Below are 11020 nucleotides of genomic sequence, written 5' to 3' on the forward strand. Positions count from 1 at the left end.
CGAAGAAGCAGTTTTCAGGGATCGAGCGGACTCGCTTGTTGGATTCCGTGCCGTCTGGTTGTGCCCTCGTGATCTCCGGCGTCAGCGTAGCTCTGGCCGACTGGGCTCGCGCTACGTCATCTCCTGACGCCGACGACCTTCAACGACAGTGTAGGTCTGACCGACTCGTCTTGCTCTACGCCATCTACTGACGCCGACAAGAGCTCTCGCAAGTGGTGCCCTGTGCTCGGACTCCTGTGACCGTGTTTCCATCTTTCCTATATCTCCTATCCCCTCGATTTGTCATAGCTCTCTCTGGCTTACCACCTCACGCCTCTTCCTCTTTTTGACATATTTACTCCTAACCTTTTAATCCCTCCTCACCCCCATTCCTTGTGAGCTAGTGTTGAGGTGTCGCTCGATGAAGCAGACAGTTACGGGGATCACTTTTCTCTTCCTTTCTCTCTTAAGAACCACTTCCAGGGATCGAGTGTTTGGACTGCCATGTTCGAGAGAGTTTCAAAAGCCTGTAGCTGAAAGCAGCCATGCAACACTGCTGACGTTCGGGTCAGTGGCCATCTCCCCGGAGGAGCTCAACTTTCTCTCTCCGGACTCTACCTCCTCGCCCTGTGGTGCCTTCAAGGCATGGGCCAGGTGCGTCACTTGTGCTACCATTGGACAATTTCGACCAGACGTGTGGTGCAATAACTGCGCCCTTTCTGGTGGATGGACCACTGAGACTTTGTCACCTGATTTGTGGCAAGAGTGGTCACCGTCTTCTTCGGATTTCCATGTAAGGAACGGCGGGCTATATAAGCCGAAGACATGTTATTAATAATCTCTGAATCCATGTACAGTTTCATCTTTCAAATATCACGTAAATAAACATTCGTTCTTTCTCTCTTAATGCGTCCCCTCACTGGTGAAGATCGGCTATGCGGACGACAGCGGAGAGCCAGCTACCCTAAAGGAAACCCACCGTACGTACCGTCGACCTCGGAGCCTTGACAATATATAGACAATCAGATGCATAATCTTAATTTCAGTACCATTAAATATAAGCGCTTCTGTTTACATCCTGTGTGACACAAAGGTGTAATCAGAAGTTCTCAGGCCACTATTGCATATAATTTATAGGAGAATGGCCTTTAAGCATTTGAACACTCCTGAATATAATACATCGAAAACCAGATCACGTGGAAAAATGAAGCCAAATGCTAGGAATCAAGGTAGCTTACCATCAGGATACATACAGTGAACGCTTTTGTTGCACTCTGTAAATAATAAAATGGAGTGTATATTATACTGCCTATCATGAAACAAAACGTTTGCATCAATATGTTGTTCTAAGGCAATTAAAGTTTCTTGGCTTCATACGTCCAAAATGTCACATCGAAGCCATAAAACACTTGCAAAAATACGCAGGTGAACGACAAGCTGTTACCGTAAGATCAGCGCAGAGGAAACAAAGACAGTGGTGTTTCATCAACGTAACAATTCAAACTAGCCCTCATCCAGTCTAAAATTTCTAAAATAGAAATACCATCTTTCACACAGCTTCGCGTACATTTCTTCTAAACTATGTGACGGGATTGTCAAGTACCGCGCGCAATAGGTACCGCGCGTTTCTATCATAAGTACCTCCGCACATCTAATAGTATGATTTCACTTATTTCAGCGTTTTTTCTCTAGTTCAATACGCAATACTACTCCAGGGTATGACTTCAGCTGAAAATATTCAAAACTGTTGGTGTTAAAAAACTGCCAGCTGACCCGCCAGAGGTTACAGCATCAACGTGCACGAAAGCTTGCCTCCACCCTGTACAATGCTCCTAAAGTGGTCTCACAGGGCAACTCGCCAGCACCATGTCTATATATCTGTGCTAGGAATGTCTCCAAAATATAGCACCGTATTTGTGACACACCTTCAGCAATAGAGTAGAGTCCTCGACAACACAGCCACGTGCTGGCTAATCTTTCCCGTCAGTCACTGCAAACTAGCTGATACGTGCTACGCATGTGCAGTTGGCACAATATCTTTGGCATGCTGCTCCATTGTTTGCAGAACTGACAACTACAAGAATTGTGTTTTTATATAAAGGCTTTGGTGCATATACCTAATTAGACAAATAAAGAATGATCACCATTTAACACAAATGGCGTTCTTACATCAACATATTTCTTGCATAAATTTAGTCACTTAGAACCTTAGATATTTGACAAGAACAAAACTAAATTTGGTGGCCACATGCTGCAGTTTTGTTTTCCAACCATTCTAAATCAAATACACAAACAAAAAAGTTCAATGTATCTATTTGGTCGCTAAATTGGCTATGTGTAGTATTCAAGCGAGTACTTGTGGCTGCCATAAGTTCGCGTGGTTTGATTTTCCTCTGGCTTCGTCACTACTCCTGTGTTCGTTTCTTTTTTTTATCACTAAACCCATGCGAAATATTTCTACAACAACTTTGCTTGTTAATTGTGGCCACCCGCCATGGTGGTCTAGTGGCTAAGGCACTCGTCTACCAACCCGCAGGTCGCAAGATGAAATCGCGGTTGCGGCAGCCGCAATTTCAGTGGAGGCGAAAATGCTTGAGGCCCACGTAGCCCACCGGGGCTCAGCCCTGGTTAACCTCCATACCTTTCTCCTTATGTTCTTTCTCTCTTAGGCGCGCATTTAAGAACCCCAGGTGGTCGAAATTCTCATAGCCCTCTATTACGGCGTCTCTCATATTCTTATGGTTGTTTCGCGAGATTCAACCCCTACAATTAGTATTAATATTATTATTTTTGATCATGATTGTTCTCTCACGCTGCTAAATGCATTTTTTGCTGCACTCTGCTCGCGATGTCATTGCGAATAACGTCAAGCACATTAAATTCAGTATACTAGTGGTGCATGTGTGGCCATAGGCACATTTCGCAGTTTTTAAAACTGTTGTACTGAAATTGACTTCTACAGCACAGAGCTTTATGATATCATCTTTGCACATGAAGTAATGATATTGCTATTTCTAAATACAGTGGCATGCATCAGGAGTTCAAAAAAAATGTAACAATTTAGAGTCACTATTTTCTCCGCATATGCAAAGCAGATGTAAACAGCAAAATGCTTGTTTTTCATTGCTCTGGGGAAAGCGAGAGATTTAACCTTGTCAATGATATGGCCGCTGAATTTATATCAGAGGCTTCAGCGATGAAGAAATTGTCTGGAATTTGTTCAAGACTGCACAATAGCAGTTCACTGGCGACATAGTGACAAAACGTTCGAGCTCTATAGGCGATGGTTGTCTGTATGAGGTCGTTTAGTATGAGGTATGCATAGTGGACTGTTGTTATAGGATGCAGTGTGTACAGGTGCTGCAAAGCGCACAGTGAGGACCCATTCCGCCATTCCGACGAGTCAGTTGGACGAAAGGGGATGCGTAAGACCCGTGCCCGAGAATGCTGAGGAGCGGTTGGTGATGAGTTGTAATAGTCCTATGTTTTGCATTTATAAGTTTCTGGTAGTGATCAACACTGAATATCACGGCAAGTCCTTCCCGATCTAGTTTTGCATAGTTTAGTTTCGCTTTGCTAAACTCTCGGGACACAAAAGCAATGGTGCTTCTTTTCCGATTTCATGTACTTGCGATGGAACAGCGCCAACATTATAGGGTGAAGCGTCTCATGATAGAAGTGGTTTGCGCTCGCCATAGTGAACAAGCACCGAGCTATCGCGAAGGAGTTTCTTTAGCTCCTTGAATGCATTTTGGTGCTCCTTCTTTTATACCCATTGTGTTTCCTTATGCAAACACGTGTACAGTGATGAGGCCCCTATCACTCTGTTGTTGAAAAAGCGGTTGTAGAAAGCAAGCAGGCCTCAATATGCTTAGAGCTAAAATCTATTTTTCTACTATACTGCATCCATGATTTTAACCTTCGCTCCAGTTGTATGTACACTTTGTTCATCCATGCGATGTCCTACAAACTTCACAATTCACCCCTCCCCCCAAAATCGTAATTTGACTTTCTGTAAGTGCAGGCCCATATTACTGAGTCTTCACAACACTTGGTCTTGCCTTTCGTTGTGTTGATATGGCGTTTCTTGACACAATAATGTCGTCGAGGTACACGCTGGGGCCAGTAATTATGGTGAGAGTTGTCTCCGTGATTTTTCGGAATATTCATGGTACTCACGGTTAAAACTTTTGCAGTGTTTTAAGTGACCGGAAGTGGCTGACAGGCTTGAAATCGCACAAGCGCTGAAAACATTCTTCCAAAGTAGCGTGCCTTCGGAGCATGCGCTGCTGCTCGGTGCTCTGGCGGTGGGATCTCGTGTGGCCTAAACCGAAACTCACGCAGAACACTGAACCAGAAACTCACGAATAGGACATGTGGGTCACCACTCCAGAAATAAGGTCACAGTGAAAGACGCACACACATATTGAAGCGTGGCATGCCCAGCGCATTTCACGTCACAGGGTTCGGAAAACTTCACATTCGTTACAAACTGTTCTGCTTTAATTACCTGCAGTACGCCAGCGATGTCTGCAGAAAGAAAGAGTTGTGCGAAACTATATGTTAAGAAAAAAGTTACCTCTAAAAAGCAATAAAGAACTTGTTTCGCTGCAATGACGAAGCAAATATTTATCGTTATAGCAACAAAAGAGAATGTTAGACAAAATAGGGTGAACAGTTAACGTTTTTTGGACCCGATCTCACATAACTCCAAAGAACGCTTGTTTAAGCTAGTATAGTTGCTATAAGCAGCGAATTGACTTTCATGCTATCTGGCGTCTCAACCTGAAGTGGAGAGAGCAGAGCACGTGTATCAGTCGTCTACTGACTTAGTAGAAATTGCACCGGTGCCAGCACTCACCATCGTGCCACGACAGTCAAAGTTCGTGGTCGCTCCTCGAGTGACGCGGCGTGCTTCCTTTTCTCGCCACCCCTATTTCGTGATTTTTAGCTCTACGAAAGCTGGGTGATGTGCTTCTTGTATTTTTGAAGATGAATGTGTGGCAGGCGTTGCTTGTCGGGCAATGTTATCACCTCCTACGATGAAAATGCCCAGCTAGTGTCAACTCTGCTTCGGCCACATTCATTCACAAATCTTGTGAGCCTTTACTTGGACGTAGAATATGCACTGCACGAGCAATATTAACATTCTGTGCGTAATACGGGACATGACAGTGACTGCGACAGCAAAAACAGGCTGAGTGTCTCGTATAATTGCTATGGCAAAAAAGTATGAGGTATCCTTGATTCCAACCGATGCATGACGCGTGTATTAATTATATCAAGTTTAAGAATGGAGAGATAAAAACGAGTATGCGAAAAAATCACGAACACTCGATGTGTTGCACCTCATTATGAAAACGTAATAATTGAGATTTTTATGCTGTACAAGTACAAAATATCATTTTTAGATTGTATTTTACAATACATATCAGGGAAGCGTGAAAGGTGGGACCGATTGGGATCAGCATTATATAGGCTGCATTTTTTGGCTCTTGTCAAGTGAAGATTCATAGCACGCATATTAGGGGGTGGCAGAATTTCTATAGATCCCTTTGCTAAGTGGCTGATGTGGCATGAGCGATACCATGACATGAAATGTCAATGCACCGGTGGTTCAAAACTTACCAAATTCAAACGCAGTAAGATTGACTTTAGCGTTTTTGGTTGCAAAGCCATAGCCAAGTGCGAATGTAAAAAGCGCAAGCAGGACCGATTTATGAATCATGGTCAACTCACAGAAGCGCATAGTATACATAAAACGTGTATGAGTCTGAACAGCTGCCTAAATAGTGGAACAATACGTTAAGGCCACGTGACAATAAAAACAAGTTGGAAACATTCATATTGTCGCTACCTGAAGGTAGGTCTTTCCGTACCTAAAGGTAGGTAAGTTTTTCTGTAGGTCTTTAAGAACGTCTGTAAATGTCATAGCTATTGGTACTTGTTTATTACCACTGTGTCCTGATATTGAAGTTTTATCTATTTAGCTTGCCACAATTTTTCCACATGACCTCGTGTATTTCATGTGATGAGTAAAAATCAAGCGCTTGTTTTTTTTTGTGTCTTTCATGTTTCGCTATTGACAGGCAAGCTGCGGCTTCACCTGACTCGCCTTCTCAAAAGCAAACGTTTGCATCTGCCACTTGAATCCGCATGGAGGGGTTTCGAGAGCAACCATATCTTGTTTCTTGTGCTGAAAAAGAAAGGTCTCTTTATGTAGGTTCATACTCGGAATGTCTCACAGTGAAAGTTTTGAGTTAGTAATTTAGTGTGTCAGTTCATTGATGAATGAAACATCTGCTTACTTTGTTTTCGAAGCAAGAGTAAAGACTACCCTTTCTTAGTCTCGTCCATCTGCGCACTGTTCACGCCCTTTCTCTAATCGAGTAAGAAATTATGTACAATAATTATTTTGCTATCGGGGAACGATCGTGTTTTCAATATTACCAGCAAGATGGCGCATTGAGCGTGCGTCACCACATTGTCACGGCACGGCGGCGCTCGCTCTTATCTCCCACGCTTACTTTGCCCCGTGGAGAGGAAGCAGGGTGCACTTCACGCTAACGCGCGCACTTATCTCGTGGTGGGGACAATCGTACGTCTCAACTGACCCTGGGCTTTCACCAGAACGATTCTGTTGTACTTACCGGGCGCACAAAGGTCACTGCAATCGTTGCACAGTCTCCGTTCGTGAAAAAGGGTGAGCTTTTCAGACACACCGAAGTAACAAATGAGACGCCTATTCGCCTGTGAGTACGTTTCGTGTGTCATTTGTGCGTGAGGAATGCGGGACATGTTTCGATCTGCTTGCAATTCTGCGCGTGACCTTCCAATTTGTTGCTATCGCGTTCATTGCTTCGTCTTTGCGGCAAAGCTGCAACTTTTTAAAGGAAGCTTGATATGGTACTAGCTAACACGAGCATGCTTGGGCGCAGGAAATGATCGCAATAAGATTTGGTTCTCTGTGTTTTATTTATCAATGTTGCTTTACTTTCAGGAAAACATAGGAGCACTATATTGCTGGAGGCATGATGGCATAGATTAAAAATACAGAAAATGTTTCATGCGAAGTACCACAAAATGGCTGAAAAAGTAACGTAATTACATAACCTTAGGATATATAAAAGGATATTTCACTACTTGATGCCACTACCTCATCAGTTGTATTACCAGAAATGATGAATGAAATACCCCATGTAGCAAAATATACATTTTTTGTTTCGTTTCTCAATCTCTCCAAGGAAATCGTTCTTTTTAGAATCATTTAGTGGAATTAACAATATATAAGACTCTGATTTATGACATCTATAGATGGTTTTATTTTTGTGTCGACTCATTCATTTCTTTACGTATAATGCTAAAAAAGTTTTCAGATACGAGAAGAAATTTATCCGTACCTTCAGCACACATGTATTTGCACAGTATAGCATAGCCACACCTTTATATTTATTGGCATATTGTAGTTTGTACCAAACACGTCGAGCGGAATGTTCTTTATAGTACTGTGTGCGATTCAATAAGCAGGCTAATATGATAGATCTTGAGACTGAATCTTAAGGTGCATCACGACGTGCTTCACATTTCTGTCGAAAGAGCACGAACAACGCTGTGCTTGATATCAAAGTTAGCACTCAGGCATTTTCACTGTTTGCATACTGCCGGCTGCAGCAAGTCGTTAATTTACCGGAAGCACAGCTCACATACACTCTCCCCCACAAAAAAAAATGTCTTCCAAGTCTGCTAAAAGACGCGCACACTTCTTGGTAGCTTTACCGCTTTCGTGAGGTACAACATTTTTTGCACTTTGGCGTCATCGACCCACTTTTTTTTTACATAAAGCCTTTTCAACCGAATAACTGACCGTTGGTTACTCTGAAACTATTTCAAAATCATGTTCACAGAACCTAGAATTGCTCTTTGGAAACAAATTCCCAAAGCTTTCTGTTACTAGAGGCTGCTCGCTGTTCTTCGGTATTCACGTATGCCGAACGTCACCTCATTCTCACAAATGCCTCACATTTACAGATCTTGAGGTTATTGCGAGTGCTTGTTTGTGGCAATATAATAAAATTATTTCCGCTCTCTCTGCAACATTTAAGCACCGCATGAGCTTTACGCAACCATATTGGCTGCTTAACACAAGGATGGGAACCCTTAACAGCACTGAAGAGTGCAGAGTAATATTTATGTTTTTATTTTCACACCAGTTATCGGTTTTCTTCCAGGCGCCAAATATTAGATGCAATAGCACATGTCCGCTAATAGCGTGCTATTATCTGTCTTGAATTCATAGGGAAGGATGGGGCTCACATTATTACCAATTGTGCAAAATAATTTGCTTATAGGTGAAGTGAAAAGCGCTTCGTGTGATAGCAAAAACGCAAAACGCACAAAGGACTTGAAAAATTAACGCGTTTGAGTTAGTGTTTACTGCTATGGTCTCAAATGTTTGAAATCAAGAAAATGAATTCTGATATTCTAACAATGGTCGACGTTTTTCTCTAGGTGGGGAACGCTTCTCACACGATACCTTTGTTATTTATTCATTTCACGTCTTCAACGCATTGTGAAGGACAATAGTGTCTTATTCGACAAATTATCTCACAAATCGGTTCATTTCTTTAGAATAAGACACTCATAGGTTAAAGGAGTTCCGGTTCATGTAACAATACCTAGTAGATCGAACATAGCTGAATTTGCCGTATAAAAGCTTAGAAAATAAAATGCATTTCAATTAATCTATACAACTGTAGCCTAAAACAAAGCGAGTGGCAGTAATCCGATGAAAGAAGACCACATCGTAGAAATACCTTATGATTCCCTCAATAGGAAAACATTGCTATCAATGAAGATAAAACGTCCCTGAGTGTGAGTTACATGGGGCGGAAACAACTCCATAATGACCTCTATACCAATTTGTTGACCAGAAAATTTGTTTATGAGCACTTTCTGGTTTTGTTATCGTATAACTACTCGGCACATATTATAGGCACGTCTGTACTTTTTGCTAGAAGCCTCCAGGAGGAAGAATGACTTCCATGTGATGTTGCAATAGCCCAGGAACATTTACGTGTTGATGACAGTTAATCGCGGAGGTAAGGCTTGTTTATCACTCCTCTTACAGGAGCTTTAGTAAATTGGTATGCCTTTTTTTGGTGTAAGCTTCCGGCAAAATAAGGCATCAGTGGTGAGGTCGTCTTCTCATTACCCCAGAATTGCGCTATAAAACATTTATCTTAAGTCTAACAAGAATTGCATAAAAGTGAATATGAGTCAAGTTAGATATATAAAATACTGAGCATTGAACGCAGAAAAAGTTTAGATGAATTAGTGCATATACCATCACAACTATTTAAAAGGAATACTTACACCGCGAACGCACAGAATAGTGACTATAGGCCACCGAAAATGAAAATGGGAAAGTTACGTTGGGTAGGTCTGTTGTATTCAAGTGTTCAGCTACGAAGAATAAACTAACTCCATGAAATATGTTTAGTATGAATTAAAGATTTCATTACACTTTAGAGTATATACAGCGTTGCTGCAAGCATTGCTAGGAAAAATGGGTTTGAAGTACATGTAGAAGTTTCAAGAATTACGCTGGACGCTATCTCCACGATCCTATTGTTCTATGAGCAACCACTTCTGTGTGGCCGGACACCACCCTCATAGTGACAGGCTTACTTTCTGGACCTTTTAAAGTTTTTTCCTGAAAGGTTCTCCTTCTGGTAAATCCAGCGTTTGTGATGTCCTAGTGTTGTGCACACGAGACATCAGTGAGCAGTTCAAGAGTTTTTGGGAAATCGCACCCGAAGTATGCTAGCCTTGTCCTGAACATGATGAGTTCTATGGGTAGACATTCATTCAGTTTTGGGACGAATGAATAAAGCTCAAGCTGAGACATGTATATGCAGCCGTGCTAGGGTAACAAAAAATAGACAAAGCGCAAGCAAGATTGTTCCTCAATTCACACTTGTCAAAGGCAGTCATTGATGGACTGTGTTAAAGACATAAACGTAGAGGAGTTAGTTTGACCTTTCGCGGAAGGGAGCACCTAAACATCAAACATGTTTGGTTAGAAGAGGTTGCCAAAACATGAAGTTACTGAACGCGAAGACTTCTGTGATGGCCACTGCTTGCCCACTTGGAAGCAGGAAGGGTGGCGTCGCACAGTGCTCAAGTCTGGTGGGGCGCATATTGATCGAATGGCCACTGATATTTTTGGTGCAAGAACACTCAGAATTTAATGCGATGCTGAAGACTGCTGTTTTTTAATGAGGCCTTGACTTTCAAATATTCATCATATTCTGCATTTGGAGGGTTAATTTTTCATTCACAAATTAGCTGGCAAAAATTTAGTGCATTCAATTGAGTGACTTTTTATAATGAAATATTTTTGTAAAGACGCGACCTGCCCAAGGGTTGGGTTACAATACTGCGGCACTCGCATTCGCGCGTCAGCATTGTGGCGAAGCAAGATATTCCGTAGTCAGCTGCGCTTCGTATTGAAATATTTACCTTTCGATATCTTGGCATGAAATTAAACAATTCGCAGTGACTGAAACTCGTGTACAAGACGACATCACTGCTCCCTCCTGCCCATAACGTCATGCACATTACAGAAAAATGGCGGGCGCCGGCGGTGGGTGGTATTTACAGAGAGCAAATTACAGTGCTTGTTTTGCACTGAAGTATTCTTTTACGGCCTACTTTTGTACTACTTATAGGCGTAGGAGACCCTCTACTACTAGTTTTTGTTGATAATGACAAGTTGTTGAGGAACCGGGTGATGACCCTTTTAAGGTTGCTGGTGCGCAACGCCAGGGCAGATTAGTCATCCTTAGTCCCCGTTTTATGCAAGAGATCTTTAATGTAACTGCCATATAAATGGGTCGAACATGTGAAGATTCATATTTGGGAACATTTTCAAATCAACAAAAGACACAATGAAACAAGTGATGCTGTATTAAAACCTAAAAAAACACCAGCCCAGCACGGATAGCACAGCACAGCCACAGCGAAAGCATGAAGAATGTCC

At 42.2% G+C, this 11020-nt stretch overlaps 1 long non-coding RNA gene across 1 annotated transcript in view; it reads right to left on the reverse strand.

Annotated features, from left to right (window-relative positions):
• LOC119165761 (uncharacterized) overlaps positions 1 to 5742 on the reverse strand; it is a 46629-nt gene extending 40887 nt beyond the window's left edge. The window contains exons 1-2 of the long non-coding RNA XR_012885293.1: positions 5608 to 5742; positions 1218 to 1253 (exon numbers count right to left, since the gene is read on the reverse strand). This is a non-coding gene — a long non-coding RNA (uncharacterized LOC119165761). The remainder of the gene's footprint in view (positions 1 to 1217; positions 1254 to 5607) is intronic.
• Positions 5743 to 11020: the final 5278 nt, after the last annotated feature.

Source organism: Rhipicephalus microplus, chromosome 8 (genome assembly GCF_043290135.1).
Source record: "Rhipicephalus microplus isolate Deutch F79 chromosome 8, USDA_Rmic, whole genome shotgun sequence".
NCBI lineage: Eukaryota > Metazoa > Arthropoda > Arachnida > Ixodida > Ixodidae > Rhipicephalus > Rhipicephalus microplus.